Source organism: Leuciscus leuciscus, assembly GCF_965113295.1.
Source record: "Leuciscus leuciscus genome assembly, chromosome: 4".
NCBI classification, from domain to species: Eukaryota; Metazoa; Chordata; class Actinopteri; order Cypriniformes; family Leuciscidae; genus Leuciscus; species Leuciscus leuciscus.
Window position 1 is genome coordinate 17291961 of NC_138728.1, and position 16078 is coordinate 17308038.

Consider the following 16078-nt stretch of genomic DNA (forward strand, 5'->3'; position numbering starts at 1 on the left):
GCTTTTCTAGTCACTCTAATACTGTGTTTCTGAACGTTCAACAGTCTTATGAGTTACTCCCCAAGGCTTTTACAATACTGATCTATCCTTCCTAGCCAGGTAGCTAACATATTTTCACACAGATGTTTTCCCTCCTTAATTATAGTTATCTATATTTATTTTCAGCCATTGGGTGACAGCAGTCTGGACTATAAAGTAATGCATGGTTTGTAATTGCAGGCGGGTACTGTGATTTTTCTGCGCTGTGGACTGTGCGCTATCTTCTATGATAGCTACCTGCAGGAAGAACAGCTGTGCTTCTGCTGCTTCACTGCTAGTTTGTCAGCCAGGCTTAGAATGTGCTGATCAATCAAACCAAACCCCACACACCCTATTCCTCAGGTCTTGCAGTCTAAAAAGCAGATCTGTTGAGACACTCAAGAGGTGGGCAAGTTACAGTTAATAGTTTTCATGGTGGATATTTGGGGACCTACTTAAAGATTACATTTTTATTCCAACCAGTAGCCATGAACCATGTTTTGTGACTTACCTTTGATGATTAGAGGCAGGTGAAATTTAATGGAAGAGAGATTTTGATTCTTGAGAATTTATTTATTTATTTAAAAAAAATGTGGACAACAATTTGGATATGCATGTATGGACAAGCTGATGTCATCAACATGGTGGTCCATTTTCCTGTGGACAGCAGCATACTAACAAAGATTAATCTTGAAGCAAATAGACAAGTAGACCGAAAGCTTTATTACTGTGCCTATTTTTCTTTTTTATAAAGGTAAAAGAGTAATTTCTGTTATTATTTTTTCAAGTCTGTATTGAGCAGAAATGTCACCCTTCACCTTTAATTATTCTTGGTAGTCTTACCGAGGACAATTCGCCCATTATGCTTAAGAAAAAGGCTTCCATTATCTTTAATCTACCTTGAGTAGTTTTGTCCTCCTCTTTTTTTTCTGTTGACAAAAGCAACACTGCATGGGTTGGGAAAATAACAAACAATCATTTAAGAGCCTAACATGTTTCTCACTCCTCTGATCAAGCCAAATCCTCATAGATAAAAGCATCCTGCATTTTTTTTTCCAGCTGATTTTTCTTTTTCGTTTGGAACTTTCACATTACAACATTATAGTTTTCATATTTACACATTTACATTATATCAGTTTTGGTAAACTTAATGTCATGTATGATGACTAGGGGTGTAACGGTTCATAAAATTCACGGTTCGGTTCGATACGATACACTTGTGTCACGGTTCGGTACGGTTCGGTTCGGTACGTTTTCATACAGCAAAAAATAAATAAATGCCAGAGAAATTTCCTTGAATTATTTTTTTGTTTTATTATTATTTTATTTAATGAAACTAACATCATAAAGTATGTTTTTTTTTATTTATATTTTTTTTGTTGCTTTTTTTACTGAGCAATAATGGAGCTCTATTTACTCTCTAATTTACTCTTCTTATGAGCATATAAAACAAAACAGCTCCTTGGACAAAATGAAATGTAATATTGTAGTAGTAGGCTAGTTATAAACAAAGGTTTATTTTAGTTCAGATTAACATTTGAGGGCAGCAATTGTATTCATAATGTCAAAATAAAACCGACGTAATGTTACTTGAAAGCCCACTATTCCTGACAAACTTCCATACCTTGCAGTTAGTGTTACTACAGAAAATCCATTCCACGGTGAATGTTGCTGATTCTGTGGACACCGGCCAGTTCATTCATGGCACGATGTTTCTTCCTGGTTTCCACGTCAGCGCTGTTTGATCCGTTAATAACAGAGAAATGTGCATGTTTCTCACTAGATCTCGCAGCGATGTTATTACTTCAGTGGCGAATTCAAAAAGCATTTGAAATTCAAATGCTTTCTTTACTGGTCTAGATCTCTTAGCACTGTGTGGTGTTGCTTGATCAGGCTCGCGCATAGGGCTCGCGAGTCCCGCTTCACAGGTCAAAACTGATAAACGGTCCACACAAACACAATAAGAGTTGCTCAGTTTCGTTCCTTACATTGCATTTGCCAGTTGATGTTGTGGTCGCGCCAGCCTCTATGAGCGCGCTTGCCACCCGCGACGCGCCTTCATTTGAAATAACTACATTTTGGTTGGCAGAAAAAAATGGTCCAACGAACCGTTCGGTACGTAATGCGTACCGAAAACCGAACCGAAAGCCTCGTACCGAACGGTTCGATACGAATACGCGTATCGTTACACCCCTAATGATGACGCAAATATTTTTTTAGGTGAACTATCCCTTTAAGACTAGCTAATCTAGTTTAAAAACAAATTGGAGATTTTAGATTAGATATGTATGTGTTGATCGACCAAAATTCAAGAAGCTTTAAATCAACCTAGAAAGTTCCTGCTGGTAAATGATAACGCTTTTTCAAAGTGATTTGCATGTGTTCACTGGTGCTGGATTCTGCAGGTAGGCGTCAGAGCCAGGCGTTTTTTTTGCTGTGAAATGTCACACAATTGATATGTATGACAAAGCGAGCGTTCCAGATGGCATGCCTTGCCATCAGAGCAGACCGCTGGCTTGTTTTTCTCCTTCATCTGTAGCTGCATGATTATCACTGCATTTTGATGATGTGCGAGAGCGATACTGAGTGACAGCTATGGCTCCTCATCCACAACCAGATCAAAACTGACAGCTAGCTTCTGTGGGACGGTCCCTTCCTCCTCCATGTATCTGAGGACACACAGCCTGGGAAAAAAAAGGAGGAAGGGCGACACAGAAAAAGTGTCTGCATTTAATTATGCCACCGGCTTCAATAGACTGTAAACTCGAATTGATGTGTTGAATTTAATCTTCGCCCAAGCGTCCGTGCCTCACTTTGGTATTTAATAAACGTGACTTTTCATGTTAGCCCCTTTCAGATTTTTCCTTGCCTGGCAAACAAACAAAAAGGTGTTTAAAAGGGCTGAATTAATTGTGCTGTTTATGTACTGACCAACCATTTTAATTGCAGAAAGATATTAGTGCTGTCAATATAGTTTTAATATATTTTTATATTATAATCATTTCACAGTGAATCTCCAAATTAATGTAGAAACAACATAAAGGCAGTATATTTCAAATATTTGTTTAATGGCATTTATGAAAGAAGGCCATTTCACCGATACCAATACTGCTACTGCCATTTCCTTTCCAATTATTCACATAATATAATAAATAATGAATTGCATAATTTAATTGTTATTAATAATAATTTAATTAATAAGATTTATATATTGTCAGTTTCCTTTTCATGCTGAAACAGTTTAGTTGCACTTGGTCATATCTGTTGCAGTACCAATCTGTATTTAGTGAGCAGGCTGTTCATTTACATGTTTATTCAGAAGCCATCTTGCATGTTCCCTCACACACAAACTACGATTGCACATCTTTCCATGTGAAATACCTCACACTTGATTCATACTGCCAGTTTTTCCTGTTCTTTATTTTGGTCAGTCAACACTCTGAACAAATTTCCAAGTGCTTGGCGATGTTAAAATCGTACAATATATACCATGTTATTGGTGTCAGACATTGTAGTCTAATCAAACTTTGCTTTGTCAGGGACACCAATATCCCAACAAATTCTCCCTTTAAACTCAGGTTGAACGGTCCCAAGCTCAAGCATCATAATTGGATGTAAACTTTCAGGCTGCCGGTGTGAACAAACTGCAAGATGAAATTCAGAAGATGAGGCCTGAGATTTCCATATTAATAAAAGTCACACAGGCTGGTTTTTTTTATGTTTTCATCTGAGCGCCGGATATTATGCCAGTGTTCCTGCTGCCAACCGCTCCAGCAATCCATTGTTCAGCCCATTACTTCTATTTCCACTTTTATTGAATAGATTGTGATCACATCTTATTTAGGAATGCATTTAGGGTTTGCTCATTTACCGTCTGTTTGTGTTGCATAACATGCAAGGCAGTGGAGCTTTTAATGGAAATGAGGCTGGCTATCTCCAAAAAGCGGGTTGCTTGAGAGATGGGAGATTATGTTGGCCTCCATTTTGTTTTTAGGTAGACTATCCTGAATATAAAATACAAGATGTGGGCACTAAGTACCTGCATAATTAACTCATTCAGCTAATATATTTCAATGGATGATTCATTTGCCGTCCTTGTTCCAGTTTAGAGCACAGCTTTCTATGTAAGATGCATATTAATATAGGCAATTTTATCCAAGAAGCTGCGCGCTTTGAGCATCTCAATGTCCTCTCAATTGCACGGCCCCTTGTTGTGCTTTCTTTAACCAAATGAAGTCAGACCAGTCAGGTCTCCCACTGTGGCTCCGTCTCCTCCCAGCCTGTGCCACTTTGAAGTCTGGAGTAATTAGCCGCTGCCTGTGAAGTAGCATCGCTAACTGTGATGTGCAAACTCCATTTTCACTGATAATGATCTAGGAAATGTTCCAGCACATTTGTTATCAAATGCATTGAAACTCATGACCAGAGTCTTTGCGAAAAGGCATTCCAACTAGCCTCAGAAAGTCACTGTAGTGAATTCCACTTTGACGGTTTAATACTTTTATTCAGCAAGGACACATTAAACTGATCAAAGGGTTACAGTAAAGATTTGTACATTGTTCAGAATTGTACATTTTTCTATTTCAAATAAATGCTTTTGAATGAATGAATTTTATTCATCAAAGAATCTTGAAAAAAAAAAGTTTCTACAAAATATATTAAGCGGCGAAAATGTTTCCAACATTGATAATAATAAATGTTTCTTGAGCAGCAAATCAGCATATAAGTATGATTTCTGAAGGATCATGTGACACTGAAGACTGGAGTAATGATGCTGAAAATTCAGCTTTGCATCACAGGAATAAATTACATTTTAAAATACATTAAAACAGTTGTTGTTAAATTTCAACCAATGACAAGACACATAGCAGGATCACATGACAAACAGGGAATCACATGACAAGACACAGAAACATGACAATGACAAGAACAAGAAACAAAACCCAAAACGTGACAGGTTTGCTGATATTTGGTTGCCTTTGCAGGTTGGCGGTTTATGGCAGAGGAAATATGGTTGAAGTCTAGCAGAAATCGCTTACAATTCCTTCAAATCTAAATTGCTTGGCACTAAACACTCACCTCTACATTTCTTCTTTGCTCACTGCCAGTAAGTCATTCACGAAGGTCATAGTCCGATTGATTTCTGAGAGGTGGGTGGCAACATGCCAGATAAAACAGAACATTTCCATTTTCACTTCTTTTTTCGCTGTGTTATGTAGAGTTCTTTTTTTTTCATCTTGAAGGGTTAATTGATGACTGTCCTTAAAATATTTAACAGTACAGTATACAGCAATGTTCTCTAAGAAGATTCAAGACAGTCACAATCTCGATTCCAGCACTATTGAAACAATGAACTTGTTGATATTTTCTGATCGTTTATCATTAGGTTAAATATGTCTTTTGAAGTCTAATAAAGAAAGGTCATGTTTACTTTCTCAAGAAACCTTGGATCATTAATCAGGGTCCCCAAGTGAGCCTTTTTCAACTATCTATTATTAGAGCACACAAGGCAGGACATCTCAGTTGAACAGTTCTGGCTCATCTCAGTGCTTAATGAGAGCCGAATAGACATAGACCACTGGTATTCTAGTGATTTTCCGAATGAAATAATCTCCTCTAGTCATATCCCAGTTCAATAAAACATAAAGCATGTTAAAAAAAATCCAGCCTCACTGGTACAGAAGTAAAATCATAGGTATGGTCATTTATAAAGAGCTTCAGAGAAGCCAAGGATCCTTCTCTGACATTTAATTAGGATCATGAAAGGTGGAAGAGCATTTTGAGAGGGGTACGTGAAGGTTGTGTACTGTACTTTATATAGCTCAAATGAATCTAAATGCAAGAGACTACAATAACCCACATCACTGACAGTACTACTAGATCATTTCAGAGCTGATTATTCACATAGCTGCATGTCCAAAAACAGCGTAAGTAACTAGCAAACAAGTTTTGAGACAGCTTGCTAGTTGTATGTTCACTGGTTTGTTCACTTCAATAAGGGTGAATCTCACAAACCTGTTAAGAACTTGTTTGAGTCATATCTAAAAAGATAATGAAGTCTATTCTAAGACCATTGTAATTAATTTAGACTTGATTCTTGTTGTTGTAATGTAAAATAAGTGCATGCATAAAACAATCTTGTAAACTGTAAGTGTGAGTTCAATATCTCACGTTTGTGAGCTGATATCTCACAATTGACACTCGGAATTGATATGTATCTTTGTCTCACAATATTGATATTGTTTTATGGATGGATATTTTTTATTCTAAAATGTATCTCACAGTCGGAAATGCTCAGATATAGAGTTACCATTTAGAATTATGGAAACATCAGTACACATATGTACACATTACAGTAATGAGAATTGTATGCTTAAATGTCACAGAAATGATGCCAAAATAATATGGCCTGCGCATGTATCTGTGAGATTCAATCATGCATGTTTACTCGGAACGGGTAGAATCTTCATATTCTGACAAAATGTTTGAGCATGAGATAAAAAAATTGTCCTGCACAGATCAAAATCTGTTTCTTCAACAATACCATGTGTCAAGTGCTCTCTTAGTATGATTTATGAAGAGTAAACAACAACCCCTGCTGTCTTTATAAGGAATGCGTTGTTGTCTCAGAGCCTCAAATGAGCCTAAAGCCTGTGAATCCACCTCTCTCTCAGACAGCACCTGATTGTGTTGGCCCATTTAACCGTCCGACCAGCTCCCCTGATACTTATTTCAAAATCATGTTGAAGCCAGACTCATTTTAGCCATTTTCCAGGGAGACTCGAGCGTGTGAGCTCAAATTGCAGCTTGTTACATTTAGGCAATGTTGATTCTTCTAATTGCCGTCTGTCTGGCTCTCGTCTCTGTGCTGGCCTGTACCAGAAAGTTCTCTCCAGTCGACAATGCCCCTCTGAATCATGTGCATTATCAGAGATGCAGTTGCACCTGTGTTTAACATTAACTGCTTTGGAGGCCTTCGCAATCAGTGGTTCTGCTGCATTGCTACAATGATGTACATCACACCTCTGCCCAGATTATGTTGTCGTTTTTGGCCTCTGCAGTCAGCTGGGAGGTACCAGCCAGTGGGACCACAATTATATTGCTATATCTGGCGTTCACACTCTCTCTCCTTCTCTCCACAGCTCTTTGCGTGACAACTGAGCGCATTGGGGAATTTAATTAGGCTTGGTGCAAAAGCTGTGCCATTGAAGAGTTGTTTCATAATGAACAGTTTGCTTTGAATGTCGAAAACTGTGTTGTTTGCATTGCATGTGTGGTAATATGTGATTTTGGAGAAGTGTATTTCACTGCTCCATTTTGAAGCCATGCAGTCTCTTTGCTCCCATGGGATTATATTACTGAACCGTAGAGTTTTGCCGAGTTTTGCAGAATCAATGAGCAGAGCATTAGTGATTTTAGTGAACTCCCAACTATTACCATAAAGCTTGGTATATTGCCTGATGTAGATTAATTTACTAAAAAAGTTTCTTAGTGGCCAAAAAATGGCCTTGCTTTTAAAAATAAATAAAGTATAGTATATGTGGTGAGAAGCAGGGCGGGGCTTAGAGCCATGGGAGTGGAGAGAGGCCAGTGAAGCGAATGTTAATGAGCGACACTTGCACGACACAATAGTCTCGAGTCCCTCAGAGGAGCTCCGGAAGGATAAAAGGAGTGATGACAGTGGAAAACAAGAGAGGACCACGCCTGGGACATTTTAAGTTGTTGTTTTGTTGTCTGTGAGGGGCTGCTGTTTTACTATTACTTTGTTATTTGTTTATTTTGTGGTTAAAGTTTATGTTGTTAGTTTGCCGGTTCCCACCTCCTTCCCTGATCAGCAAACTCTAGATGGAGCAGGCTGATGGTGCTGCAACGTGCTGACAATTACATTAACTACACGGCACAAGCTGATTTGTTCCTGTTGAATCTGCAACCAATGAATTTGCTGCTCAACATTTAAACAGTTGGTCAGTGGCCCTGTCCCAAATGGCGCACTTCATGCGGACTTTCGGTCTCGTGGACTTGAATTGCGCGTGCTCGCTGAGTCTACGAGTCCGTAGGCCGTCCCATTCAGCATTTTACCGCTCTGAAGTGTGCTCAGCAGCGCCCCCTTTGTACCCTTGAAGCGGTCTTCCACGAAGCCCGCATAGATGCAGGCTCCACGCACTTTAACTACCCAGGAATCCTTGCGAAAGGCCAATCAGACAACAGATGGGAGGAGATTTCACTCACGGATAATTGTTGACATGGCTGAGAAGAAAATATTACTGTTTTTATGACCTAAATGTACATTTTACCAGTTGTTACCTACAGTTTATACAAACATTATGGTCATCGAGCAGTGGTTGATGTCTCAAACATAATAATAGCGTGTTTAATAATACGATCGCATTATGATTAATTAAATAAATAGAACCGAATGGCAGGGCTTTACTGAGTCATATGTAAACATAGTATGAATATTGAAACCTGTAAATTGAAAAAAATATGTTTAAATTATGTTTTAAAATTGTAATCTTAGTTCAAATGGAACATTATGTATTATTATGTACAACTGTATACATCATTTAAATAAGCATGATTTATCTATTGTCTAATGCCCAGGTGATATGCATAATATCAAAATATAGAACTGTAAAATTAGGCTGTGTAGTGGACATGCAGATAAGACGTCGGAGCGCAAAAATGTGATTTCTCCTGTCCAACAACAACCAGACCGTTATTTACGGCATGCCGAGCGAGTCTGTCCCAAAAATACCTCTCAATGCGCCCTCGTGGACTCGCGCCAAGGGCCCTATAGGTCTGCACTACATGACGTCACCAAAGTGTGGACTCTGAGGAAGTCCACAAGTCCGGAGTGTGCCATTTGGGACAGGGCCAGTGTTTGCTGTAGCAGTTCATCTGAAACCCTTCACCTTCCCCAGCTCCACCTGTATAGATCTGCTTTTGGTAAATCCATATATGCTATTTGTGCAGCAGCATGTCTCACTTGCTCACAGCAATATGTCTGTGCATGTTTTGGCAGTTGTAAGTTTATTCCGTCAAGACCAAATACATGAACATTGTCATGTCTATTACCATGATAAACTTTTCAGAGAGTTTTATCACAGTTGAAAACAGTTGTGGCTGCTTGATTTTCTCAAGTCTCTTTGAAGAATAGGAAGTTTTAAAAAATATGTTAACAATGTAAAAGTCTTTACTGTCACCTTTGCTCAAATGAATACATCCCTGCTGAAAAAAGTTTTTAAAAAATGTCTGCAAACTTTTGCAAGTTCTATGTGACAACTCATGAACCGTCACAGTTTTGCAATGTATGTGATATGTCATGCCCTTCTGTGCTTGGCTGTGCAATTGATGCTTGCTATATTTATGGTAATTGTTAAGAAAATTCTTCCACACACACTTCCTCCAAGTACATTTTTACAAACTGGCACAATTAAGAACATTTAAAATGAGTATTTTTTTCTGCATAAGGGGAATATATATTTTTTGTCTTATTATATCTTCTGTTTTGCCTTTCATGTTCCCGCTAGACTATTTCTTCCTTTTTTTAAAGGGTCCAATTACACAGCCTCAGTAGCTGCCCTGTGCTGTCAGAGTTACAGGAAGCAGGGGTAAATGGCCTATCAAAACCTTCAATTAGCTCTGTGGCCTTTTACTGAAGACAACTCTTATTGGAGGAAAAGACATGATAGGGGAAAAACCCAAAGCCAATAACTGCATTAACCTTCATCGTCAACCTTTGTACAAGTCAAGATGATGCCCTTTTAAGTTCACTTATGTCATTTTAGAACATGTAACCTCACTGAAGTTCCTGCTATTTTTTATGACAGTGATATGGAACTTTTAGTGACTTTAAGTGTAAAAGTTTTTGAAAACTTTTGGGCCTAGAGAATGTGGGGTTAATGTGGCATCTAACACAATCATTTGTAATGCAGTGCTTTTTCTGTGCAGAAAAACACATTTAAAATGCACAACCCTTTTAATTATTCATGATCTTTATTCTCTTATAAATTTCCCTCAACTACCGAGTCCCAAACCAGCTTGTCTCTATAGCTATGAGCAGACATGGCTTCTGGGTTATTTTGTGGGCTTTAAGATAAGATGAGAAGAATTTATGGATTATGCATGAAGTACAGTCTGTGTTTAAGCGAAAGCAGTCGTCAGCAAGAGCTTTGATCAGTTCTTAAAACCTTTTTAATTGCACTGCTGTCTTTTATTTATTTATTTAGTCTGATCAGTTTTATTTATTTTATTATTGTCTATGGGTCTGTGGCGTGATGCTCATAATTGTTGTCCAATCTGTTCATTTATTATATATATATATATATATATATATATACATTAATACATACATTCATAAAAAATACATGCATAAAAAAGTAAAAAGTGTCATGGTGGTACAACTGTGAAAAAATAAATAAATACATTAAAGTCAAGTCACCTTTATTTATATAGCACTTTATACAATACAGATTGTTTCAAAGCATCTTCACAGTAATAAACAGGAACAGGATAACAGGATCTATGATGCTAACTTCATCAAATATGAGACTAATTCAAATTCTGCTGTAAAGCAGCTATAAAAAGACAATAGTGTCGTTATTCAGCTCGAGTCAATACTATTCAGTGAAATAAGTGTTGATATTGCTAAATTCATCAATTATAAAACAAATTCAATTCAGCTATAAAGCATCTCTTCGGTTCAGCTATTGAATGCAAGTCATACATCATTTCTATATTCATTTCGTTATTTTGGTTTTGGGAGAGGCAAACATGTCAGGGTGACACAACCGACCTGAAAAATTGCCTTATTAAACAAATTGAATTCTTGAAAAGAAAACATGAAACAGATTTGCATCTTAATCCTGTATTATTATTTCTTAGAGAGAATAAAATTGCTTCACAGCTTTTTCATATTTTAACGTTTGCCTGCAAAATCATAGTCAAGATTTTATTTCAAAATCAATTTCTGAGAACTTGGTACCTGTGTTTTAATCTAGATTTTTATGTTTCTTAAAAAACATAAACATTTTAGATGTTTCTTTGATCTTCATGTTTCTAAATGAAACCACAGTGTAACTTTTTGTTGCATCCAAAACTATGCCATGATAAAAGGAGTTTCACATTGCGTAATTGTCATTAGTTTGAAAAGTGGGCCTCTTATGTTGGAGGACCATTTTGAAAAGCCTGAACTTTTAGAGAGCGATCTTGTATTTAAATGATGTGGTGGGCTGAAAGTAATGCAGAATAAAATTATGGTCATGAAACTGCTTTTTAACAGGTGGCCTCCCATCTGTCCAATGTGCTTTTTACCGCTTTCTCTAATGAGCACTAGGTCACCTTGGCGCACAGATCCTTCATAAATTAAAGACTGTCTCTCCAATAAAAATTGGAATATGTGGCTATTCAGTCTAAGCTTCCACAGTACGGCCATTGATTGGTTTTCTTGTTCTTCAGTTATACACTAAGGTTGGGTAAAATCAACAGAGGCTTCAATGTTAAATGTTGTGGCTTAGTCATTACCCTTTACTTACTGTAGCTGCCTTCACCATGCATTTGAGCTTTAAAAGCATTGGCTTTTGGCCTTTGTGAGGCAAATTTGAAGTTGAGTCATAAGAGCAGATCACGCAGTGTATCAGCGAGGGGTGGTGGATACGAAATGTCAAAGAAAGAAAGTCCTTGATGCAGAAAGTGTGGTATTGTCGTCACTCTCTGTAGCAAATTAGACACTTCATCACAATGATGAGGTTGTTTCTTTTAGTAGGAAATCATGACTTAAGACTAAATAATAACTCTATATGCAATGAACTTAGGTGTTATTAAAACTCATTTATTTCAGCAAAAATTTAAGAAGAAAAAAACAATGCATAAAACACTTTTGTGATTAAGCTTGCAAATCTAAATCACACAAATTTAGACATTTTGCAGAAAAGTGTCATTCTCCTTTTTTCCTCTCTCCTGAAAGACCTATGTAGATACATTTTGATGCTTTGAAGTTCAGTGGTAGCCTCTGGTAATGTATTTAATTTGTACTTTAGAGACATTCAGTTTTACTAGATTACATTGATTAAAAGTTTTTAAATGAACCATTTTTGAAGTGAAATACATCCCAGACAGTATATTCATCACTATTAAGCAAGGCTGTGATATTTTAATTATTTATTTATTTCTATTAGATAGTTTATTGCTACATATTCGGGCCACAAGTTATCTTTTTCACCTCTTCGCATTATCAAAACAAAAGATACATGTGCATGATCTTACACCAATTATGCTTATAACCTAACAAATAAATGGCAATGGCTTAAACAGTGTTCTTATTATGCATCACCGCATAACCAACGCACTGTGAGGATAATAAAAGATTACATAGCTTACTCCTCCTCATTGAAAATTGTCTAAAAACATTTAGGTCGATTACAATGAGTTATAGGCCTATAATTCAAATTATTAACAGTCTATAATATTTCCGAACACTGCAATACTTAGTCAAAACAGCTTTATTTCAAAAACAGTTTGTTTAACATGGACATTGTTTAACAAATTGAAGGGGCACGGTAGCTACATCGCAGGTGGCTTGGAAGACGTGGGTAATATATGGTTTATCCATTTTGCAACACAAACTGGAGGTAAGCAACAGTAATTTGTAGCTAGTTTGATAGCTACAGAAATTAAGATCTCACTCTTTAAATTTTTTTCTTGCTGTAGATGAAACGGTTAAACTACTGTTTTCACGCAGGCGCAGTGAGGGTAAAGAACACTGAGTTTAGGGCAATCGGTTCGTAGCTTTGCTTCAACTGTGCGACGAGGAGCACAATCAGAATTCGGCTCAAAATCGGACGAAAATCATACAGTGAATGCCCGCCTAAGAAATATTGAGGTGAAAATTGTCTGTTCAAGAAGGGCATTGATAGACTTGGCAAGCGTGCAGCTTTGCTTTATTAATTGAATACTCCAGTAGGTGGTCAGCGGTGTATGATAAATCATACTAAATGGGGGTAAATTGTCTAGAATTAGTGTCTGCGTGTTTATCACTTGAGTCTCAAAATGCTTTCTGAAAGATAAATAATGAAGAGTGGCGTCAACTGCAACTGGGGACAAATAAAATGTAATCGTAATAGAGAAAGAGAGAGCAATGAAAAGAGAATGAATGTTGTGTGTGTGTGAGAGAGAGAGAGAGAGAGAGAGAGAGAGAGAAAGGAAAAGATAATGAATGTTGAGTGTGTGTGTGAGAGAGAGAGAGAGAGAGAGAGAGAGAGAGAGTAGGGGAATCTAGGGGTTTAATACACTTCGAGCACTGCAGTCATGTTAATTATGCAATTATTGTAAAATATTGTGTAAGAAATTTCACATTATAGCACATTTAGATCAGGCAAATTTATTTATCAAGTTTAAATTGTTTTAGTTTATATGTCTAGGCCTATGTGGTGTTTTTAATATGCTTTAAGAAAAACCATATGAAAATTCATCAGTTAACACCATTGCTAAGTATTTTCTCCTTAAAACTGCAGTGAACCATAACAAGTAACCAATCTTGTCAACGTGCGGTCTGGGGCTTTCCTCCACTGACTTTCTATGATGTTCAAAGCATTTCTAAGGATGATGATTTTTAGATGGTGAACAGGAACATGGTTCATGTAACATTAGCAACACATTATTAGCTGTTTGATAACCTAGTCAAGACAAAGGCTAATCATATCAATTACTATTTTGTGTCCGACGTAGAGAGCGATACATAAAACGCATTACCATTCTGATGCATCTTATTATATTCCTTCTCTTTATATCCTATATTATCTTTATCTTTATATCGTTTTTTTCTTTTAAAACTATACATTTAATGTGTCCTTATTAGAGGCCACCTAGTTTAAATCTTTTCTTAAGCTTTGCCAACATTTGTCCAAATGTATTTGTCCAAATGTGTCCCACATATAAATAAACAGATACTTACATTTTAAGATTTAAATGTAGCATTTCACATATATTTACATGCAAATGTTTCTGCTTGTGTTATCTCTATAGATAAAGTTGTTTTCTAATTTAATAAAAGTATATATAAATACCTTTTATACGTTTAAATACATTTATTTATACGCACATTTAAATATGGATACTATATAACTATACATATTATAAAATGAATAATGCATTAAAGTTTGATATCTGTGTATGTGGCCTGTGTTATAGGTTGGTTTTAACTAAGCTTTTCTTTTACCTTTCCTTGAATATTTTAGACCATAAGACTGTGCACTTTATAATTAACAGAATATTAAATTGCCATTAACTCTCCAGAGCTCAAACCTACTTCTCCTTCATATTTAATTTAAGGTGACTTCCTAGGCACAGGTCTTCACGTGGACATTCAGACATTGTAATTCAATTCTACAATGAACAGTCTGTTTTATTTAGAACTGTGCTAATTAATGAACATTAGACCGGCACACTGTACAGCTCTGCCTTCAGGCTACTTTAAAGCTGTTATTCAAAACATCTTTAATTTAATAGTCATTCATTTCTGTTGGGAATTATTTTCTGCCTTATGTCACTGAAAATGCATTGTTGTATATACTAGTACTAATGTACTTACTTGCTGAGAGTTTGAGTCAATTGAGATGACTGTCAAAACTAGCCCGTTTTACTTGAATTTCCACCTGTATAGTTTGATAAACCTCTAGGTCCGTAGTTGTGCCTTGGCCTGCTTTGCAACCTGATCATTTCCTGTTTTTCTATACACATTAAAGCAAATGGCAGCCTCCTTTGGGTTCATTGCTTGACACCCTCAAGACTTTATGCGCTGCCTCGAGGCTGAGATGATAATGTGTGGTGTGGAGATGGCCATCTCTGAGCCAGTGTTGTGCTAATGTGATCTTTTCTCCTCTCCTTCCAGTGAACACAAAGGAAAAACCGGAGAAGAAAAGGAAGATACGGCTGTGGTTTCTGTAGGTACTGTGCTTTTTGTTCTTGAGAATCTTATCAGCAGTAGTATAGTTTTGTTCATGTCACACTACAATTTTAAAGATAAACAGTGCAATTGTATTGTAGATCTTTTAGAAACTGCTGTTACCCTGGGAATTTAAGATAAAGCTATACGTATAACTTAATCTATAAAATTTCATCTGATATCATCAATCACAGTGCAGAATTCAAAGTGCTTATAGCATGGTATCTCTCTCTCTTTTTTTCTCAACACTGTAGACACTTTTATGTGTGAATTTACACTATATTACTTGCAACAAGTTGCCATACTATGCAGTTTATAGTTGTAGCTGTACTATTTATTTTCAGTAAATAATTTACTGTGATTAAAACAAAGCTGCTGCGCACAGGCTATTTAACTATTTCCCCGCCAGCATTGTTGATTATTTTCACAAAAGTTTCTGTTAAATACAGTCCATCCATCTTTCTAATGGCATCATCTTGATTTCCAACTGATTCATCTAAGTGTCTGACTCCAGTTTACAATCAGAGGTGTTAGGGATGACTGAAGCAACTAGTAATTAATGCTTCCTCTGCTACTTTGCTGAGTTGTGTGTGTCCTTCGCTCTCTCATGATGAATGGAGCTGCTGGACCCTGTCCCAGCTGTCATCTGTGATTGATGCACTGTGCTTGTCTTCGTCCAGGTTTCTTGCGCTCGGTACCTCCCTTTCCCCATCCGATCTTCAGCCTCATCCTATTAGCCACAGTATTAATCACCACCAGTGCTGCTAATTGCTTTGTAATCCCACCCCTGAGCCATACAATGTGTAGAGAGAAGTCACCTCTGAATCTCATCACTTTCCCCGTCGTATCCGTATCTCTGTCTCTGCCATGCTTGTTTTTGATAGCAGTGTATTACCCACGATTCCCGTCCTGCCCTAATCCTCTCCCAATTTCCTCGACAGATAATCTAACGAGTCACTCGCCATAAAACTTCAACGCTGCACCCATGCTGATGTAAGAGACAAAGGGCTTGGCCGGATTTGTCAGGAAGGCCATTTGGAGGATAGGATGCAAGCTGAGGTTGACCTCATGTACTAAGACTAAGCCATTTTGCTCTTTCCTAAGAGTAAAATCTCAATC

General features: G+C 37.1%; 1 protein-coding gene across 4 annotated transcripts in view; it reads left to right on the forward strand.

The window, feature by feature from the left end:
• The window catches only part of syt1a (synaptotagmin Ia), a 192998-nt gene that overhangs the window by 56186 nt on the left and 120734 nt on the right, over nt 1-16078 (forward strand). For 2 of the 4 annotated variants that reach the window (XM_082168286.1, XM_082168290.1), the window contains exon 2: nt 14906-14961. The exons of 1 other annotated variant lie outside the window; for it this stretch is intronic. The gene's annotated coding sequence lies outside the window, so the exon portion shown is untranslated. The remainder of the gene's footprint in view (nt 1-14905; nt 14962-16078) is intronic. One more of the 4 variants, XM_082168287.1, reaches the window with a different exon arrangement.